Source organism: Leucoraja erinacea, chromosome 7 (assembly GCF_028641065.1).
Source record: "Leucoraja erinacea ecotype New England chromosome 7, Leri_hhj_1, whole genome shotgun sequence".
In the NCBI taxonomy this organism is placed as follows: Eukaryota; Metazoa; Chordata; class Chondrichthyes; order Rajiformes; family Rajidae; genus Leucoraja; species Leucoraja erinaceus.
In genome coordinates this window covers 43,324,849-43,347,991 of record NC_073383.1, presented here as the reverse complement: position 1 = coordinate 43,347,991, position 23,143 = coordinate 43,324,849, and the positions used below count along the sequence as shown (strand labels likewise).

At 43.0% G+C, this 23,143-nt stretch overlaps 1 protein-coding gene across 9 annotated transcripts in view; it reads left to right on the top strand.

Annotated features, from left to right (window-relative positions):
• LOC129698928 (poly(rC)-binding protein 3-like) overlaps positions 1 to 23,143 on the top strand; it is a 215,186-nt gene that overhangs the window by 24,586 nt on the left and 167,457 nt on the right. For 6 of the 9 annotated variants that reach the window (XM_055638395.1, XM_055638397.1, XM_055638398.1 and 3 more), the window contains exon 1: positions 9,995 to 10,373. The exons of 2 other annotated variants lie outside the window; for them this stretch is intronic. The gene's annotated coding sequence lies outside the window, so the exon portion shown is untranslated. Of the gene's footprint in view, positions 1 to 9,994; positions 10,374 to 10,848; positions 10,868 to 23,143 lie in introns of those variants that run through there. One more of the 9 variants, XM_055638400.1, reaches the window with a different exon arrangement.

Sequence of the window (23,143 nt, the reverse complement as noted above, 5' to 3'; positions counted from 1 at the left end):
AAAGAGTGGATCTGTGCCAAGTCTGAATGACTTTGCAAATTATATGGAACATAATATGGAGGACAGGTTGTCTTTTTAATAAAGACATTCAGATGGAATCTGCGTAATAACATGTGCTTCTATTAAGGCCAAAAAGAAGCCAAGATTGAAAAAAATAGCTGATGTTCCAGAGATAAGCAATAACTTGTTATTGGATGAGCTTGATTTGGGCCTAGCTTCTCCTATATTCTGAAAGGCTATAAAATATTTCAAGCAATCTATATTCTGACTTGGTAGGAGTGTTTTACTGATATGAAAAATGTATATTTGCACTAACTTTCCTTTGTTCTGCGAGCGGAGCCCGGGGACAGACTGAGCAATGTTTGTGCTCTTTGTACTTCCCGCCACTCCCAGTTGGTGATCAATTAAAGATTGGCTTGGCATACCTTTAACAATTTTGTTGCTGTCTGCCTTTTAGAAACAAATTTTGACAGTCCTTGCAGGTGAGACACAGGTTAACGTGCACGTCATCTAACCTTAACTACTGCATTTGATAGTCCCAATATGGCCTCCTTAACATCGGCGACTATTTTGCCGTACACTTGCACTCAGTCCGTCGAGGCTTGCTGTATCTCCCAGTTACTAACTGTTTTAACTCTCCATCCCATTCCCAAACTAACCTTTTTGCCCAGACCTCAATTGCCAGAGTGAGGCCACACGCAAACAGGAGGAACAGCACCTCATATTCTGTTTGGGTACCTTACAACCCAACGGAATGAACATTTAGGTACTTAACTATAATTTAGGTAACAAACCACCCTACCTTTTTGCTCCATCTTTTCCCTGTGCCCCACCTGGATATGCACTGATTTTCTCTCCTCCTTCGAAATAAATTGCTTCCTCTTGCTTCACAATTCACTTCTTGTCTATCCTTATCTCACACTTCTTGACTTTGCATCTCTGGCCTTTGTGCAACCATCTGCCAATCAAAATCCCTCCTCACTTGTATCCAAATATTACCTGCCAGACTTTGTCCTGCCCACAACTCCATCCACCCCCTCAACTGCAATCAGTTGGAAGAAGGGACCTGACACAAAATACCACCCGTCCCATGTTCTTCAAAGATGCTGCATGACTTTGTACAACGCATAATTAGCAAGTATGCAGATTACACTAAAGTGGGTGGTATTGTTAAGTGGACTATGGAATGGTTAATGGAGTTTAATGCAGATAAGTGCGAGGTGTTACATTTTGGGAAGTCAAAACAGGGCCCTATCTTCACAGTAGACAAAAATGCTGGAGAAACTCAGCGGGTGAGGCAGCATCTATGGAGCGAAGGAAAAAGGCAACGTTTTGGGTCGAAACCATTCTTCAGACTGATGTGAGGGTGGGGGTGGGGGGCGGGGAGGAAGAAAGGAAGAGGTGGAGCCAGAGGGCTGAGGGAGAGCTGAGAAGGGGAGGAGAAAGTAAGGACTACCTGAAATTAGAGAAGTCAATGTTCATACCGCTGGGGTGCAAACTGCCCAAGCAAAATATGAGGTGCTGCTCTTCCAATTTACAGTGGTCCTCACACTGGCCATGGAGGAGGCCCATGGCAGAAAAGTCGGATTTGGAATGGAAGGGGGAGTTGAAGTGCTGAGCCACTGGGAGATCAGGTTGGTTATTGTGATCTGAGTGGAGGGTTTCGGCGAAGCAATCGCCAAGCCTACGCTTGGTCTCACCGATGCAGAGCAGCTGACATTTAGAGCAGCGGGTTCAATAGATGAGGTTGGAGGGGGTGCAGATGAACCTCTGCCGCACCTGGAAAGACTGCTTGGGTCCTTGAATGGAGGTACAAGGGGGCGCTTTACCTCTTGACCCCACCCCCTAACCTCGTGATTGGTCGGCCCAGATCACGCCCAGGCCATGCGAGATTTCGAGCCCGACCAACGTCGGTTCAATATCAAAATGGCTCAGCCCACCATATGACCCCCCCCAGAACCGGAGCATTGGAAGCGGTTAGGCTCACAAGTGAGGCAGCTTGATCTCGTGTACGCATCTCCTGTGTTCAGGGTCGCAGCAGACAGAGTTGAGAGCGGGTGCGGTCGAGATGGTGGATGCCCTCTACAGCGGGGCTGTGCCACCTGCACTGGTTTGTCAATGTCCAAGTGTTTCAGCTTAAGACGATCCATGGAGACAGTCTCATGCCTGCCGCCCATGTTGATGACAAAAGTCGTGTTGCAGTACCTGGAAAGGTCCCTCATAAGGCCCTTGCAGTGTTGTACGGTGGGAATCGTGGCAAAGGGACATGTCCTGGCAGTCCTGGAGGGCGGGTAGGCCGTACGTGGTGGTGAGTCCGTTGCGGGACATTGGGACTGGAGTTAGCATACCCACCTTCTCCCGGAGGCACGTCGGCATGGTCGTGGGCAGTTCCTGATGTCCACGTGCCGCCAAGATGAAGTCCCCTGGGACTAAGCGGGGTGCCGTACACCAGCTCAGCTGAGGAAATTGCCAGGTCCTCTTTCGGGGCAGTGGGTATACCCAGCAGGACCTACGACAACTTGTCCATCCAGTCCGGGCCTGTGAGCCGTGCCTTTAGGGATGCCTTCAGGTGCCGATGAAAACGCTCCACTAGGCGTTTGCTTGCGGGTGGTAGGCCATAGTGCGATTCAGCTGAGCGCCAAGCAGGCGGGCCATTGCTGACCACAACTTGGAGGTGAACTGCGCACCTCTGTTGGAGGAGATGTCCACCGGCACACCAAAAAGTGGGCGATCCAGTGGGCAGTGAGGGACACGTCCACACATCGCAGTGAAGGTATCCGAGAGCAGGACGGCTTCCGGCCATCTCGTGAATCGGTCCACAATGATGAAAAGGTGGGTGACACCTCTGGATGGGGTCCAATGATGTCGAAGCGGATGTGGTCGAGACGCCAGTGTGACAGGCCGAAATTCTGCAGCAACGCCTTGATGTGTAGCTGAATCTTTGAGGTTTGACAGGGGTTGTACGCCCTGGCCCAGTTGCCGACCTGTTTGCGCAACCCGTGCCACAAGAACTTGGCTGCTACCAGTGCCGTTGTTGCCTGGATGGAAGGGTTTGCGAAACCATGAACCATGTCAAAAATCCAGTGGCGCCAGGCTGCAGGGATGATGGGTCTTGGCTGCCTGGTAGACACGTCGCAAAAAAGCGTGGTGTCAGCGTGCCCGAATCGCACGTCCTCCAACAACAAGCCTGAGATGGTGGTGCGGCAGCCGAACATCTCCTCATCCTCTCACTGGACGGCGGCCACGGCCGTGTAGTCGACACCTGGGGCCAAAGCGTAGATAGCGTTGATGGCGGTGCAGGACAAGGCATCTGCGACCCGGTTGCTTTTGCCTGCGATGTGCTGGATGCAAGTCATGTACTCGGAGATGTAGGCCAAGTGACGCTGCTGCCGGGATGCTCATGAAAAAGTTACTTTTATAACTACTAAACCAGGTTCGCTTCTTAATAAACAGACACCACACAAACCGTTTGGTAGTCCAGTTCAAAACTTTACTTAACATCGGCCGATGGAAGGGAGCGAGAATTCCAGCTAAGTGACCAATGTAGACACTCAATTGTCCTCGGTCCCCTTCTCTGAACAACAGAATTACATTGCCTTAAATAGGGTTTTTTTGTCCCCTTAGCACATTCCACAGACATTAGTCATGGTCAGAGGTACAGGAAAAGGTTTCCACAGAATGCATCACATCAAAGGCCTTTTGTTTACATGGTACAAGATATACTAAAAACATTGGCCATTTGTTTTACGACATCTTACATCAAAGAGATCTCTCTAGCTTCTCCTCTCTGCTTGTCACTTGGGAGACAATGTTATAGGATTTATTATCTCACACACCGCAACCTTAGGCAAGCCTAATTTGACACTAAATATAAGCTGTAAGCTAGCCCAGAAGCCAATTTAATATCTTCTTATATTTTTAACTAAAATTCGGCTTCATCACTCAGGGATCAGTCACCTTGGCGAAGGCAAACGCGAGTGGATTGTATTCAGTGAAAGCTCTGAAACCCCTGCCCTTGAGGAAGTAGGTGAAATGCCGGATGGCCAGTTAGAGCGCAAGGAGCTCCCGGTCGAAAGTGCTGTATTTCTGAGCGAGGGGTCTCAGGTGACGACTTAAAAAAAGAGGGCTGCCAGGTTCCATCGATCAGTTGTTCAAGCACTCCGCCCACGGCTGTGCCAGATGTGCCAACCATGAGAGCTGTTGGCATGTTAGCCCGTGGATGTACCAGCATTGTCGCCTTTGCCAATGCCTCTTTGGCATTGTTGAATGCGGTCACGGCTGCGTTGTCCCAAACGAGCTCTCTCGTCTTGTTGACCAGGGCCTTGAACAGCGGTTGCATGATCCTGGTGGCTGTTGGCACGAAACGGTGATAGAAATTTATCATGCCGACAAACTCTTGGAGTCCCTTCACTGTAGATGGTTTGGGAAAAACGAGCGAATGGCCTTGACCTTGGTCGGGAGAGGGACCGCACCATGCTGATTGATGTGGTGGCCAAGGAAACTGATGGAAGGGAGGCTAAACTGGCACTTGGCAAGGTTGATTGCCATGCCATGCTCGTTGAGCCACTGGCAGAGCAGCCGGAGGTGTGCGCGGTGTTCCTGGCGAGAGCAGCTGGCGACGAAGATGTCGTCGAGGCAAACGAACACAAAGTCCAGCCCATGGCCCACCATGTCCATGAGGCATTGGAAATCCTGGGCGGCGTTCTTGAGGCAGAAAGGCATCCGTAGGAACTCAAAGAGCCCAAACTGGGTGATGAGAGCCGTCTTGGGGATGTCGTACGGAATCTGATACATACCAGGTCAATTTTGGAAAAAACCTTGGCGCCGTCGAGGTTGGCCGTAAAGTCCTGGGTGTGAGGAACAAGATACTGGTCGGCCACTGTGATGCCGTTGAGACTGTGGTAGTCCCCTACAGGGTCGCCAGCCCCCAGACACTTTGGGAACCATGTGAAGTGGAGATGCCCACGGGCTGTCTGAGAGATACACTATGCCCATTTACTCCATCCTGCGGAATTCATCTTTGGCCAGTTGGAGTTTGTCGGGAGACAGCCTGCATGCACGTGCATGGAGTCATGGTCCGGTGGTGGGGATATGGTGCTTCACCCCATGCTTGGGACTGGCCGTTGTGAACTGGGGGGGGTTATGATATTGGGGAAATCGGCTAAGATCCAGGCATAGTCGTTATCGGAGGTGGTCACCGAGACGAGATGTAGTCAATTCGGCATGGCGCAAGGCGATTGACTCGAATGTCTCAGAATTGACGAGACGTTGTCCCATCACATCGACCAGCAGGGAGTGTGCTCGGAGGAAATCGGCGCCCAGCAGCAGTTGGGAGACGTCGGCGATAGTAAATGGCCACTTGAAGTGGCAGGAATTGAAGGTGAGCGGGATTGTGCGGACCCCATACGTCTTGATGTTGCTGCCGTTGGCGGCGGCCAGAGAACGTCCCCTCTTTCCAGAATGAGTGTCGGCCCCCCAATGGGGGCAAAACACTGACCTCTGTTCTCGTGTCCAAGAGAAAACGCTGCCCCGAATGACAGTCCCAGGTGTAGAGGAGGCGATGCTCCTGGCCAGCCACAGTAGCCACTATGGCGGCTGGCCGAGGCATTTCCCAGATGCGTGTGACGTGGTTACCAATACTCATAATTAACTCGGGCAACATGGAGAATTCTTCAAGAAATTTAAACCTTTATTTGCAAATAAAACCCCAGTTCCCTAATTTTTATGATAGCTTTGGAGTGGATGTTGGTATTGAGCATGGAAACATAAGTGAATTGCTACTTCACATAAGTGAATTGCTACCTGTAGGGAGTGTGTTTAGGTCCCAGAATGGCAGGGAGAATAAATGGGCAGATAAGCACTTTATTTGCTTTTCACCTCTCATTGGCCTGAATTAATTTATACTAATTAATTTATTAGATAAGTCTTGGACCACTTGGTCCTATCTTGCGAAAATGGTGGAGTAACTTAGCGGGTCAGGCAGCATCTCTGGAGAGAAGGAATGGTAGCCATTTCAGATTGAGATCCTTCTTCTGTGTTGGTCCAGCATTTTGTCCCTATCTTTTTTTGTTTGTTATTTGTTACAATAGGTGCAGGAGCACCGCCATTCAATGTGATCATGGTTGATCATCCACAATCAGTATCCCCTTCTGCCTTCTCCCCATATCCCCTGACCCCACTATCTTTAAGAGCCCTATCAAACTCTCTCTTGAAAGTATCCAGAGATCTGGCCTCCACCACTCTCTGAGGCAGAGAATTCCACAGACTCACAACTCCCTGTGTGAAAAAGTGTTCCCTCATCTCCGTTTTAATTCTTAAACTCCCTTATTCTTCAACTGTGACCCTGGTTCTGGACTCCCCCAACATCGAGAACATGTTTCCTGCCTCGAGCGTGTCCAAACCCTTAATAATCTTATATGTTTCAATAAGATGCCATCTCATCCTAAATTCCAGAGTATACAAGCCCAGCCACTCCATCCTGTCAGCATGACAGTCCCTCCATCCCAGGAATTAAACTTGTGAACCTATGCTGCACTCCCTCAATAGCAAGAATGTCCTTCCTCAAATGAGGGGACCAAAACTGCACACAATACTCCAGGTGTGGTCTCACCAGGACCCTATACAACTGCAGAATGACCTCTTTGCTCCTATACTAAACTCCTGTTGTTATGAAGGCCAACATGCCATTCACTTTCTTCACTGCCTGCTGTACCTGCATGCTTACTTTCATTGACTGATGAACAAGGACCCTCAGATCCCATTGTACCTCCCCTTTTCCCAACTTGACACCATTTGACACGAGTTATTAATAAAGAAACTACAAAGATATGACATTAGAGGCATCGCACTATCATGGCTATCCAGCTACCTATCCAGAACCGGGAATAATATGTCGAAATACAAAACCATAAATCACAATTACTGCAGGTTACGTGTGGGGTTGTATTGTATATCTTTATTGTCATTTCCTGAGTATTCACATACCCAGAGGAAACAAAAAAACGTTGCTCAACCAGTGTCCATTCAGTGTGCATTAAAAATAAATAGAAATAAAAATACATATATCATGAACAAATTTAACACTCTACTAAACATTCAACAGGCGTTCCGATCGGCAGCGGCACAACAGTGGCTCTGCTGCAGTGTGTCCAGGTTGGTGGTTGGTGCGCGATACTTTGGCAGGGGGCAAAGTCCGTTTAGCAGTCTTATAGCCTGTGGGAAGAAGCTGAGGTGCATCCTGCTGGTTTTGCAGCTAATGCTCCTGTACCTCTTCCCAGATGGCAGGATGGAGAATATGTGATGCGATGGGTGGTAGGGGACTTTGATGATGGAGATGGCTCTGCTGATACATCTCTTCCTGTATATGTCCAGCAGGAAAGGGAGTGGAGCACCAATAATCCTGCTGGCGGTCTTCACAATCCTGTCTAGTTGGTGCCGTTCGTACGCCTTGCAGCTCCCGAACCAGGAAGTGATGCCGTAGGTCAATGTGCTCTCGATTGTCCCCCTATAAAAAGTCCGTAGGTGTGTAGTGGGGAGACCTGCTTTACGTAGTCTTCGGAGAGGGTGTAGTCGCTGCTGGGCTCTCTTGACCAGTGCTGTGGTGTTGGCCGTGGACGTCAGGTCATCTGACAGGTGTAGTCCTAGGAACTTCACGCTGCTGACCCTTTCCACATCAGCTCCATCGATGTGCAGAGGTGTATGGTGTTGTTTCCCCGCCCTCCTGAAGTCAACCACCATCTCCTTAGTTTTTCCCACGTTGAGAATGAGGTCGTGGGATTTGCACCAACCTGTGAGCAGCTCCACCTCCATCCTGTACGCCGATTCATCATTGTCACTGATGAGACCCACCACTGTTTTGTCATCAGCGAACTTGTTGGTGAAGTTGTTGTTGAGTCTAGCAGTACAGTCATGTGTCAGCAGACTAAACAGCAGGGGGCTTAGGACACAGCCTTGGGGTGAGCCAGTGCTCACGGCTATGGTTTTTGATGTCCTACTGCCCACCCTGACTGTCTGCTGCCGTTGCGACAGAAAGTTCAGGACCCAGTTGCATGTGCCAGCATCAACCCCCAATAGCTCCAACTTTTGTGCCACAGGGCTCAGTGTTAGGGCCATTATTATTCATTTTGTATATCAATAATATATGTGAAGTGTCAAAAACTCTTGAAACTATTCTCTTCGCTGATGATACTAACTTACTCTGCTGTGGAGACAAATTGGAACAGCTCCTGGATAGTATGGAAAAGGAATTGAGCAGGATGAAGATCTGGTTTGACGAAAATAAACTCACATTGAATTTAAGTAAAACAAATTTCATAATATTTGGAAATCGATCAACCAACACAGAGAAAAAGCTCATGATAAATGGCACAGAAATAGAAAGAGTATCTGAAATAAAATTTCTTGGAGTATTAATTGACAACAAATTAACTTGGAAACCTCACATAAATTATATTAAAGCCAAAATATCCAAATCGATTGCAATACTGAATAAAGCCAAAGACCTACTAAATCAAGCCTCCCTGTATATGTTGCACTGTTCCCTCATACTCCCATACGTGATCTACTGTTTGGAGGTATGGGGGAACACATACAAAACAAATACACATCCAATCTTCATCCTTCAAAAAAGAGCAATACGAATTATACATAAAACCACCTACAGACAATCAACTAAACCATTATTTATCAGATTAAAAATATTAACATTTCAAGATCTGACATTATAAAACTATCCAAATTATGTTCAAAGCAGCTAATCAGCAATTGCCTTGTAATATCCAGGGGTTGTTCCAACAGAGAGAAAGCAAACACAACCCGAGAGGAACCTATATATTCGAAAAACCGGCAATAAGAACTAATTGTGTTACAGCAAAGGGTGTTAGTCTCTGGAATAACTGCCATGATGAGCTGAAAAAATGTAAGACTCTATTCAAACTAAAAACACTCTTCAGAAACATAAGATTGAATGGTTATGAGCTGGACCAGTGATTTTCTTTTCTGTTTGGTTATTTCTTGTTTGTGGACTGTTCAACAGATTTTGGGTCCATTTGTTCCCATTATTCTGTTTTTCCATGAAAATGTATAGAAAATAAGAGGGGGTAGGACCAGAAAAGTTTTCGAACTTCTTCTTACCCCTTTTGAACATGAACGATATTATTTGAGTTACTTATTTGTTTGTTTTCCTTTGTGTTTTATTTTATTTTTTTATTGCTTACAAGTTTATTTGTGTTTGTATTTTTTAACATATTCAATAAAGTAATAAAGTAAAGTAAAAAAAAGTAAAATTTAGATAATAATCTACCTTCCTGTTTTTCTTCTCACATTTATCACATTAAACTGCATCTGCCATGCATCACCCAACTTGTCCAAGTCACCCTGCATTCTCATAGCATCCTCCTCACAGTTCATACTGCCACCCAGCTTTGTGTCATCTGCAAATTTGCTAATGTTACTTTGAATCCCTTCAGCTAAATCATTGATGTATATTATAAATAGCTGTGGTCCCAGCACCGAGCCTTGCGGTACCCCACTAGTCACTGCCTGCCATTCTGATAGGGACCCGTTAATCCCTACTCTTTGTTTCCTGTCTGCCAACCAATTTTCTATCCATGTCAGCACTCTACCCCAGGTGTAAACCAGCATCTGCAGTCCCTTGCTACACAGATCCAGTGATGTATCTTGGAGTCCAATGAGTTGGGGATTCTGACCACACCCGAAGGAGGGGGAATTCAAACCTAAACCTTTACCTGGCGGCGGCGGCGCTCGAGCTTCGGCCTCTGAGCGCGAGTCCGGCCGCGCTTCCCCATTAGGGGGAAAAGATGATAGAGCTTTTAATAGGGGGACCGCGTGCCGCCGCCTAACTGCGCGCCATTGCCGTTGGGAGAGAGGGCGTGACGTTGGAGCTTCAAGCGCGCGTCCCGGTGGCTCCCTCCGCCGCTGTGTGATTGGCCGGAGGAGGCGCTGCGGCGGTTTGTATAGCGCAGGCGGAGCTGTGTCGCGCGCGGTGGCGATTGTGCGTGGATCGCGGACTGCAGACAGCGGTGCCGGCGGCTCTCCTGCTCTAAACCTCTCCTATTCACCCCCTTCTCCCTCCCCCCCTCTCCTTTACCCCTTGCCCTTCCCCCCCTTTTACCTCTCCTTAAGCCTCCCTTGATTCCACCGTCCTCTCTCTCCCCCCCCCCCCCCCCATCCCATCCCCATCCCATTCCCGAAGGGAAGCGGACTATTGTTCCTATCGATCTACTGATTTATCTCCTTTTCTTCCATCAACCGGGGAGGACGCTTGTTCCTCTATTTGCCCCCAACCTTCTTTGTCAGGGTCCGCCGTCCCTGTTGTTGGCACTGATCTGCTCCATCCTGGACTCCCGGAACTGGTGAGTTTCAGACCTGTTCGCGTGTGGGAACCGATCCGCTCGACCTACGACCTACAGGTGGTTAGTGTGATTACAAGGCCCAAGCACTAACCGACCTGGCACTGCCGAGTCTTAAGGAGAGTACCGCCGATGTCATGGGGCAGGGGCAGAATTGTGGCATGGCTTGGCGGGGATAGGTACAAGTGTGGCTTGTGTATGATTTTGTTCTTAATTATTTAAGAGAGAGGGGAGGGGTGTCAGGTGTGCGGCCTGTGTCTGGTGGGTGGGAGGGGGCAGTAGTGACCTGTGTCTGTATTCGGTGGGGGTGGAGTTTGATGCACACCCGCCCACCCAAATATTTGTTGCACACCCACTAAAATATTTTTTGTCATGTACCCGATGTGTGGTGGTGAGGTCGGGGAAGGTATCTACTGGTGTGTGCACTATTGCCAGCTGGCATGAGCCTCGTGGGGTCTTGTTGGAGTGTGTCTACTGGTCTACTGCCTGGTACTCAGGTACACATGGTTGTACCTTATTGTATCGAGTTAGTCTGTGCCCAAAATGGGGTCTGTGTGCCCTTCCCTGTGTGGCATGTCTGCCATATTATGTAATGTCCTTTAAGTCTGTTTTACTGTGATCTTGCCATTTTAATTGTATTTCTAGGTGTCCGTGTCATTGGGTCAGCCAGGATTTTTCAGTCATCCTTAATTGCATCTAAAGTGAGTAGCTTCCTAGACCTCACTTTAGATGCAATTAAGGATGCTTGCTAGACCTTTTGGGTGGACAGTTAAGAATCAATCACTTTGCAGTGAAGCTCTAGCCACGTATGGGCCAACAGATTTATTTTCTTAAAGGCATAAATTATCTAGGAAAGTTTTGTGATTTACTCTAATGTTCATTTTTTATTCCAGAAATATTTAATCACTAGAATTTGTTTCCTAGCTGCCATTCAAATTTGCATTGCCTGATCAAAGTTGTATAGGCTGGTCACAATGCTATTGCACCCTCAAAGGCCAGTGTGTTTACTGTTGACTCTATAAGACATGTATTCAATTCCTCCAAACGTTTTGTGGTAATCTTTAATCCAGTTGGTAATTTAACCCTTTTTGGGGTGCGAGTGTTGCTGGCCAAGTCAGCATTTATTGTCATCTCCAACTGCTAATTGAACTGTTGTGGTGGGATTCCTATTCGCCTTGGGTCATACAATAACCATGATGCTACCAAACCTAGCTCGGGTATCTGATCTATATAGCCCTTTGGTATTTCTGTGCATCCTACAAAAGTCGTTAATTTAAACACATCCATAAAATATAGTTGATGATATTAGATTACCAAATATTGGGCAAATATTTAGCAATGTAATGCAGGTGACTCCTGCGTTCGATAACAGAAATTTGCCTTTGAATTCAAACTCGCTACCTAAAAAATGTAGTTACCCTTTGGAATAAATTGCTCTTGTGAAATATGTAAATAAATACGAACTTTAATTTTTCTCAACTTTCATTTCTCAATTCATGCGCAGATGTTAAGGTTCAGTTGACAGAAAGTTTTGATAGTGTTGTTATCTACAACCACAACCCTTGTAAAGTTAAACTCTCCTGAAAATAATTTGCAAAAATGAGTGGCTCAAAAGCAGACAATTGCAGATGTGGAAATTCTAAAGTTAAAGTGTGATGTTGGAAAAGGTTAGTATTTTGGATAACTTGTCATCATTAACACTGGTATCTCTACTTGGATGCTAATAGTTCAAACACCTTTCTTGGATAATTTAAATGTGCACCAGTTGGTGCTTATAGTTGTATTTAAAACATGGAAGAAATGCAAGCCATGGAGATGTAAACATAATCATGCAACTTTTCTATCTTCTGTGTGCACCAGTTGGTGTCTGCTAATCCCATCTTGGCCATGATTTTAAACTCATTGAATCTTTAAATTCAATGTTGGCCTATTTTGTTTCTTAGAGCAATTATTATAGAAATAGCATTTTGGCTGAAGAAACTGTAAAATAATAGAAATATAAGAAATTTCAAATGCTGGAAGCCAAGCTGCTGGAGGACCTGAGCAGATTAGGCAGCATCTGTGGAGCCAAAAGGATAGTTGACCTTTTGGAGGAACTCAGCGGGTCAGGCAGCATCTCTGGAGAGAAGGAATGGGTGATGTTTCGGGTCGAGACCCTTCTACGTTTGGGTTGAGACCTCACAAGAGACTGATGATATTTGAAAAAACACAGTGTAAAAAGGTTGAGGTAGGACCTGGCCCAATCCATCTATTTGGAAGATTATGTTTAAAATACCATTGTTTGTTCAGCCCTGGGAAAGTTTCAGCTGTTAATTGGACTTCAGCAATGGTCTTTCAATAGATAGTTCGGTTCTCTCTAGTATTATTTATTAGCTTTTTGTAAGGTTTTGTTTCTCACCTGTTTCAACCACTTGCTCGGATATGATATTAACAAAATAAAAATGGACAAGTAACTTTACGTATTGAAATTGTTGTTCATGAAATTGTGGTGGTGGGAATAGAGAGCTTGCTGATAGAACTGAGAACTTGTAGTAAGAAAATTAACTACATTGTATTGGATAATGCTTTTATTTCATGAAAGCAGTAATTTCATAAAAACAGTGAAATTGCTGTGAAAGATGTGCTTTTGTAATTGTGTGCTTTGATTTCAGAAATATCAGGCTGTTGATGTTTTGCCAAATTTGTGATTTTTTGTTTTGATCCTGTTCTGGATATATAGGATTGTTCAGTTCAAGACTGTTACCATTGAGTTTGGTTATCACATGTTCTTAATTTTATACGAAGGTTACTACTTTCCTTAATCTTGGAATGTTGAGTACACGAGTAAAACATGTGTTTCTTGTTCTATGTACAGGTACTATATTTACACTGGATTCTGAGTAATAATTGAATTGAATGCTTCCTATTGAATACTTTATTGTCATGTGACAGTCACAAATGGAAAAGGGGGGGGGGAGTCAGTTTCAGTCTACCTCATGACAGAATGGGGAGGAGTTGTAAAGTTTGATAGCCACAGGGAGGAAAGATCTCCTGTGGCGTTCTGTCCTGCTTCTTGGTGGAGCCTGTCTGTTGCTGAAGGTATTCCTCAGGTTGATAATGGAGGGGGTGAGCTGTATTGTCCAGGATGCTCTGCAGTTTGAGGAGCATTCTCCCCACCAAGACCTTCTCCCATGAATCCAACTCCGCCTCCAGGACGGAGCCAGGCATCCTGATGAGTTTCCCATCTGAAGAAGGGTTTCGGCCCGAAATGTTGCCTATTTCCTTCGCTCCATAGATGCCTCTGCACCCGCTGAGTTTCTCCAGCATTTTTGTGTACCATCCTGATGAGTTTGTTGATATTGTTGCCGTCCGCAGCCTTCGCCTGTTGCCCCAGCACACGGCAGCAAAAAGATGGCACTGGCTACCACCGATTGGTAGCACATTTGCAGTATCTTGCTGCAGACGTTGAAGGAGCGGAGCCTTCTTTAAAAAAAAAATGGGGGGGAGAGAAAGGAGAGAGGAGGAGAAGAAGGGGGGAAGGGAGAGGGGGGGGGGGGGAGAGGGGAGGAGGGGGGAAGAGAGAGAGAGGGGGGGAGGGAGAGCTAGAAAGGAAGAGCACTAATGAATCCAGCAGTGAGAGAGTCAAACATTGCAGAGCCACAGTATCATTGAGACAGGATAGTACTGTCGCCCCTTGCCTCTGCCAAAGCACCGAATTCTGCACATTGGTCCCCACAGAACCAAAGATTCTAGTAAACAGAACGGCCTTGCCAAGACATGGGTAATGTAAAGTTAATACAGAGGATCGTCTCTATCGTGCAGCGCAATTTTTTTGAAAAGAGAGGGCTGCTCCATTGACTCGTTGACGGGCCTCTACCTTACCCCTCTCGGACAGGTTTGTGTTACAGGATGTTTTTCTGTCCGATCTTTTATATTATATACACTCCCTTACGCATGCTGGTAAGGAGGGAAAATAATGGAGATACATCTTACAATTTCAAAACCTAATTGTGATGCCCATTTTCCTTTGTGTACATCACATTCCATTCAGTACATCACGTGTGTAATGGTGGGCAATCTTATGAGTGTATTTGGGTGTATACATGTTTTAGGAGTTTGTATAATTTCCTTGAGGTGTGTATAATTGTGCTACTTTTGAGTGAGAATTTTATTGTTTTAAAGTGTGTGAATATGTGAGATTTAGCATATGGCATGCGTTTTCTAACCTTTAAAGCGATAAGCTGGAGTTCGATGAAGATTATAGTGTACGAGTCTGAAGAAGTTTGGATGTACCTTATTGTTTTTCAGCAACAATAAAGAATATATTAATCAAAAGACTGTTTTGAAGATTTATCTGTGAAGAAGCTCTGAAGGTCCCCGATGGAGAGTTTGCATGCGTACGAAGACATTCCCCTTAACCATGTAGTCCATTTAGCAGCTAGAGGGAGTAATCTCTTGAACGATATAAAAATCTGCCGCTACATTAAGTCAAAGGATACCTCTGACCCGGGGGGTGAATACCAGTCCCAGTGAGTGGGACAGAAGATTTGGCTAAGATCTCGAAAGAGGTTTTGGCCAGAATACCAGTCCCTGCCGAGGAACTGAAGACCATACCAGTTCCAGCCGAGAAACTAAAGACAATAGATCTCGGCCAGAAAACGCCTTGAGGTCTATCGACAGTGACAAGACTTATCTAAAGACATCATCACAGAAATTGTGAGAAAAATTGACTATTATTCTTTTGAATTTTGAAGCTGCAAAGCTTTAATTTTAATTTTAAAAGGCTTCTGTAAGAAGAGCCAGAAAGTGTTTTTCCACTGTCTGGAGATTCCAGCCAGTACGACCCGGGATTGTTTTGAACTCTTGATAACACACATTCCTTTTGAACTATTGTCAGCTTTAAGCCCATGGAAGTTGATGAGATGTTGGCAACAATATCAGTTTGTTATTGCTCTGATGAAAATGTTTTCAAAATAGCCACTCGATGTTTACACAAAGTTGAAGCAGAATTTTTTGTTCGTTCAATTTAATGATTTGGTGATATGCCAAGACCTCTTTAAAATCATGGAGCCAGAAGATGAAAAAAGAGCCATGCCTGAGGAATACTAGATATGGGAACAAGTTAACGAGTCAACTGAAAATTACAGTATCATGTATCAAGAAGAAACAGATAATACACATGCTGCCTACTTGAAAGAAACCGAGAAGGAGAAACAAATTATGGAAACAGGTTACCAGATTAATTGAGAAACAGAAGAAATTAATGGAATCAGTACAGAACGCGATCGAAGTAAAATCTAATATGAGCCAACCATGAACCTCTGCAAAGAGGGTGGAAGGAAACAGAATGTGCTGCTGTGTTGACAACCGTCTTGGGAAGAAAGCAGAAGACATACCCAGTGGTGGGAAGATAAGGTGAAGATATTCAATGGTTTCATGGATGAGGCAGAGGAGTGATTATCTGAAATTATACCACAACTTACGAGCTTAGTAGCTGGAAGTGCGAAGCAACAAGGTGCCAGAATGGAAGATGAAATTACATCACGAGAGAGTATCTCGAAAGTATCTACATGAAGGTCAAGACATAAATCTGGTTCTACAGCCAGTTCGGTATCAAGGGCTTCTGCTCGATTGGGAGTTCAAGCTGATCTAGCTGCTCTCTCAATAGAAACGGATGCCTTGAGGATGAAACATAAGATTGAGCGACAAGAAGAAGAGATGAGACAACAGAATGATCAGAGGAAAGAAGAGATAAGACAAGAAGAAGAAGAGATAAGACGAGAGGAACAAGAGATGAGACGACTGGATGATCAGAGGAAAGAAGAGAAGACACAAAGAAGAAGAGATGAGACGATGAGAAGAACAGAAGAGATGAGGCGACAAAAGGAATTGGAACTAGACACAAAAATGGCGGTGGCCAAATCTAAGAAGGAGATATTGGAAAGAAAAGGTTCAAGATGCAGCTCTAGATCATTGAAGACGATGAGCTCTGGACCAAGAGAAAAACTACTTCAATTGAATTAGCAGTTGGATCAATTCCACAATCGAGGTCCACTGGCTTTCTTGGCTTTGAAAACCCATTGGAACAGAGTAAGGTGGGTAAAACTTCATCTCAGCAAATGAGTGCTAGATTGAAACAAACTACAGGTGCACAACCTTTTATCCGAAGATCCAAATATCGAAAACCTCCGAATAGCGGACATTTTTTCGGAGTCATCATTGGCAAGTTACCCAGAAGACTGAGAGAAAAGTGGAGAGATAAAGCTGGTGAAATATTGGAAGAGAGGAACCAAGTAGCCAGGCTACCAGACCTGGTGAAATTCTTAGAAAGGGAAGTACGGTACATGTTAGAGCCACACTACGGGACTATTGAAGATTATAAACCAATTGCAACTAACTAAGGTTCTACCTTTACCAAAACTGAAGAAATATCAGAACCTATGAGAAGTAGTTTTGCTATCACAACCAGACCTGTGGAAGAGACTGATAGAATGAAAGGGAATGTATCTACTAGCAAGCAAATAGTGTTTTGTTTGTTATCTGATGAAGTTGGTTACACCATAGGTTTGTTCAAGATGAAAGAATATGAAGAAAAGATGGATTTCTTGAAAGAGAAGGGAATCTGTTTTGGATGTTTGAAAAAAAGGACATATGATGAGAGACTGTTAAGAGTCCTATGATTTGTTATAAGTGCAGGCAATATCATCCTGAAGCACTTCACACTGAAGAAGAGCTACCAGAGCATTGGGAAGAGGAAGAATTGGAACAAATAGATGAAGAGCTGTCAGTGCAAATAGAAGAGGATGAACTGGAACAAAAGAAGAAGCCAACTACGCTATCACCTCGCCTGAAGTAACTGCTCATATTGGAGCCGGGGTTGAAGCTTGTAATTTTTCTATCTTACCAGTACAGGTAAGGAATAGCAAGATGAATACAGTGTTGCAAACATATGCTTTTCTGGATCACGGACGTTCGACTACCTTTTGCACAGAAAACCTGACGAGAAGGCTGAAATTCATAGGAGAAGAGACTAAGATTCGATTACATACCATGACTAAAGATAAAGAGAGGAGGACCCATTACATTACGAGTATGGAGATATCCAGTTTGGATGAAGATAATTTTATACCAATATCTGAAGTGTTTACACATGGAACCATGCCTGTTGATCGTCAAAATATACCAAGACATGAAGACTTGAAACAATGGCCTTACCTGAAGGATGTCAAGATGTCTGAAATAAATTCTAGTGTTGATCTACTTATGTTTACGAATGTTTTGAAGGCATTGGAACCTATACAGATTGTTCGGAGCCAAGGTGGTGGACCGTATGCTACAAAAACCCGACTTGGATGGGTTATCTATTGCTCCTTGAAAAGGAACAACGAAAATGTGAATCAGAAGAACTATCCTACCATTGCTGTAAATCAAATATCTACTGATAAATTAGAAAAGCTGGTGATGAAGCCATACAATCATGACTTCAAGGAAAGTACCAGCAAGGAATCTGAAAAGATGTTGAATGAAGAGTTGAAGTTCATGGATATTATGATCTACTCCGAAAGGTTGACAGACTCTATTGTCTGGACTTACCTTTCAACCAATGTGTTAATCTGCGGAAAAATCGTCGTAAGGCAGAGCAAAGCCACCAGAATTTGAAACGCAAGTTTGGCGAGAATACTAAATTTCATGAAGTTAGAATCACTTTGAAGAATAATTTCTACAAGGATGATTACTTAAAATCCATGTCTACTGAGCAGGAAGCAATTCAACCAGCAGAACATCTGAGTTTCCTTTGCAATAAGGGAGGATTCACACTTTCCAAGTGGATCAGTGACAATTGTGAAAGTATTCCACTAGATGCTCGAGACAAAGAAACCAAAGAGTTGGATTTGGACAGACAATCTGCCAATGGAAAGAGCATTGGGAGTTACTAATGTTGTACAACTGAAATATGTTAACACAAAAGAAAATCCTGTGGATGAAGCTTCCAGAGAACTGACAGCGAACCGTTTCTTAAGCGATAAGAGATGGATCAATGAAGTAAAATCTCCCTGCAAGCCAGACATAGAATGACCAAAGCTTGAGCTGGGATTTGAAATCTCTGCTCATGATCCGGAAATTAAATCAAACCTAACGGTGAACTTTATTGGTAAAAATCCTGTTTTTTTTTGGGTTTTTTTTAAGGATTTTCACACTTCCAACATTACTGTTACAACACGTCCATGAGTTGATCGGACATGGAGGAAGACGTTTCATGCTTTCAAAGCTTTGGACTGTTATGTTTTGGACTTTATACTGGATATCATGTCTGATTTTAAGGATTTGGTGCGCACGGTACGACTTTAAATTAAAACCAGTGTTTTAATAAGATTAATAACCAAGTTATGCTTGCTTCTAGAATGCGAAAGTGAAGATGGAAGTCGATGAAGAATTCTGATTGTGGATATATAGTGCATGCTAATTTTTCCTCATTAGTATAGTTGTTAGTATCCCCGCCTGTCACGCGGGAGACCGGGGTTTAATTCCCTGTTTTTTTTGCATTTGATATATGTTAACATGGCTACTTTTTTGATGTTTGTTAATAATTGCCTCGTTATATACTTGGAACAATTAGGGGCCGGTATGTAGTGGCCATTTGGCTTGTTTTGTGTGCCATTATTGTGTCTTTAAATTTTAGACTGCCAGTTATATTGTGGGTGGGATTTATGACGTATTTTAGGGCGTGTTTGGAGCTACGTTTCTTGCGCAGAAGCTTAGTTTTCAGTTTAGTTTACGACCAGCATGGGGAAGGTTTACCCTTTGACCATGCGAAGTGTAATGGAGACACAAGGAGTTTTCTAACCTTTAAAGCGATAAGCTGGAGTTCGACGAAGATTATAGTGTACGAGTCGGAAGAAGTTTGGATGTACCTTATTGTTTATCATCAACAATAAAGAAAATCTTAATTAAATGACTGTGTTTTGAATATTTATGTGTGAAGAAACTCTGAAGGTCCCCGACAGAGTTTGCATGCGTACGAAGACATTCCCCTTAACCATGTAGTCCATTTAGTGACTAGAGGGAGTAATCTCTTGAACGATATAAAAATGCCGCCATAGTGGCAACTTGTGAGTGAATGTCACAGAAAAAAATGCTTTAAAAGGTAGTGTCTCTTTAAGAAGTTGCAGTTGTGTGGGGGTGGAGCCACACCGTTATTTTCTTTTCCTATGTTCTTTGGATATGCTTATCCATTTATGTTGGAAATTAACTGTTTATTCTTTGTTTTCTTTTAACTCCTAAACAGAGGAGAGATGCAGTTATGCAGTTTGTTTTGCTTATCAATGTTTTAAGTTTGTTTTTTTCCTATTTCTAATCTTATGAACGGAGTTCAAAAAGAGACCTGAATGCTTTTGGCATCCTGGTTAAAGTGAGATTGGAGATGCCAATATCGCAGAGAAAAAAAAGTGTTAATTTGGGAAAATTGTGATTAGTATACATTTATGCTAGGAATTTCAAATTGTGAATTTGGGGAGATTGGAACAATTGGGATTAATTTTTTAATTATTTTTCTGAATTATCTGTTTTTTTTAAAGGGTTTAAGGATATTGGCAAAGTTATGAATTACTGATTTTGAATTTGAGTCTTTTGGGAAAGCTTGTATTGATGTGATCATAGTGTTTGTCTTTTAGAATGCAAAAGAGCAGCCAGGTTCCTGTCTACAGGGAAGTAAATGTGTGGGGGCTTGAAGCAAGTAAGGGACAAATGAAGGTCCATGCAGTATTGTGCTAGTTGATTACATCAGATCGTAGCTTACAAAAGGGGGTTTGAGGGAACTCACTATGGGGGGGGGGGGGGGGGTAAAAAAAAAAGAAAGAGATATTTAGGTGGGGGTCCCTCTTCAGTAGACTCTGATCAGGGAACACGTACACAGGGAAGGTGATGAAGGAGGTTTCTGCCTTGTCAGTAGTTAAAGACTGATTTCACATTTCCAAACCACCCGCAGAGTTTTGGATCAGTGGAAGGAATGAATAGGACACTAAAGGGTTTAAGTAAAACCTTGAGACTGGACAGGTATGGGTTATGGTATTCTGATGATTCAGAACAACCTCAGCTAGAGAGACAGGACTAATGACTTTTGAATTGATAACAGGACCGGCTATGAACCTACCAGAATATGGGCATCTTTGAAATGAGGGTGATCCTAGGCTATGTACCCCCTGGGGTGCGACTAGAGTGTGGAAATTACACCTACATGCTCTCAGCAATGAACTGGTTATGTGTGCACAGCAATTAACCCATGCCTTGCCAGGTCTGCATTCCCAGGTACGAGAGGCACAGAAGCCACTACCAGTTGAACGCAGGAAGTTCATACTGTTCAACACCAGTCCATACTGCCAGACTACATACTCATAAGGTAATGGGACTGGAAGAAATTGAGACTGTATTGAAAGGAACTGTGCCAAGTGCAACCAACAACATCAACCGCCATGAAGATTGAAGATCACCCACCGTGAAGATTGAAGATCATCCCTGATGGATACATCTGATTGACTTTAGAAAGTTCAGAGAACCAAGAAAGGACAATGGCATTGACCCTCTTTTTAAAAAAATATTTTTATTAGAAGCATGTATACAAATAATAGTAAGCGACAATTTAATTACAGATTTCTTACATAGCTTCAGTTTTTTTTGACGAATAAAGGGAGAAAAAGATGAGAGAAAGTAATAGAGAGAAGAAGAGAGAGAAAGGGAGAACGCAGAAATAAACTACCAATGACAAGATTATGGAGATAGATCCGGGAAATGTTGAGTGAAACTATTCATCCAGCCCCAAAGTCAGGTTTCAACCCTGATTCTGTTTTAAATCAGTTTACCTTTTCAAATATTCAATAAATGGAGACCATATTCTAACAAAAAATTCTGTTTTTTTCAATTAAGCCAAGTCTTATTTTTTCCAAGTGCAAGATCTCAGTCATTTCCGTAATCCACATTTTAGTTGTGGCTGCTGGTTTTTTCCAAAATTTTAGTATTAATTTTTTTCACAGTTATTAAACTGTAATCAAGAAATTGTCTTTGACGTGGTAAAGTTTGTAGTATGTTCTGATAATCCTAATGTTATTAATTTTGGCTCTGGGTCCAGTTGGATATTGATAACTTCAGAAATAATTTTTAAAATGTTCACCCAGAAATTTTGAATTTTTATACAAGTTACAAAGGTATGCGTTAAGTTGGCTTCTTGAAATTGACATCTATCACAGAGAGGGGTAATATTTGGAAAAATCCTATTTAATTTAGCCTTCGAATAATGTAGCATGTGTAATATTTTGAATTGAATCAAAGAGTGTCTAGCATTTAGTGAACAGTGATTTATATATTGTAAACTTTCATCCCATGTATCTTTTATTATGGATTGAGCCAACTCGTCTTCCCATGCTCGTCTATATGATTCTGAAGACGGAACCTCAGTATCTAAGAGTATATTATAAATATAAGATATTAATTTATTTGTGTTGGGATGTGTATTCAAACATTCATCAAGGGTTTCTAAAAAAATTATTAGCGTGTAACTCGTATTTCTGCTGTAGTTCCTGAAATGAGAGAAAAATGCCATTTTGGTAAAGGTCTCCCACCGTTGTAATTCCATGGGTTTTACATTGAACAAATCCTCTGTCTAAAACAGACGGTTTAAAAGAAGGGTTATTTGCAATCGTGAGAAAAAGCGATAAATTACCCAAGTTTAGAGTGAGTTTTAATTGTTTCCACATTCATACAGCACTATGTATAATCTGATTTCCTCCATATGTTTTTTTTGTTCAAATTAATCGGAGCTAGAAGAATCGAGCCTATTTCAAAAGGTAAGCAGTCCTCCTACTCCATCTTTAGCCAGTCTGGTTGTAGATCAATGTCATCCAACCAGAAGGTAATATATTTAATATTAACTGCCCAGTAATATAATAAAAAGTTTGGTAAAGCTAATCCTCCATTAACTTTGTTTTTTAGTTATTCTGTGTTTGTTATAATCCCAGATAAAATTTGTAGCAATTGAATCAATTTTTTTTGAATAATTTTTTTGGTAGATATATCGGAATTGATTGGAATAAGTATAATAATTGTGGGAGAAAAATCATCTTTATAGCATTAATTCTACCAACTAAAGAGATGGGAAGTGTTTTCCAAAATTGGATATTTCTGTGTAATTTAGTAAGTAAAGGAGGAAAATTCGATTTGAATAAAGAAGTATATTTCTTGGTCACATAGATTCCAAGGTATTTAAACTTTTCATAGGTGATTTTAAAAGGGTACTGTTGAAGTATAAGCGGGTTTTGTTCCATTATTGGCATAATTTCGCTTTTATTCCAATTAATTCTATAACCGGAGAATGAACCAAATTGAGTTATGAGATTTAATAAAGTCGGAATGCTGATTTCTGGGTTTGTGATGTATAATAGTACATCATCTGCATATAAAGAAATTTTATTAACTGTATGTTTAGTGTTATGCCCATGTATTTCTGAGTGGGATCAAATACTCTCTGCGAGTGGTTCTATTACAAGGGCAAATGGAAGAGGGGAAAGTGGATATCCTTGTCTACACCCTCTGGATAAATTAAATTTAGGTGACAACATTTGATTTGTCAGTATTCTAGTTGTTGGGTTTGTGTATAGGAGTTTCACCCATGAGCAGATGTTTTCACCAAGATGAAATTTTTCCATCACAGAAAAGAGGTAGGGCCATCCCACCTGATCAAATGCTTTTTCAGCGTCTAACGAAATGATTGATAAATCTTCCTTTAATATTCTATTTGAATATAT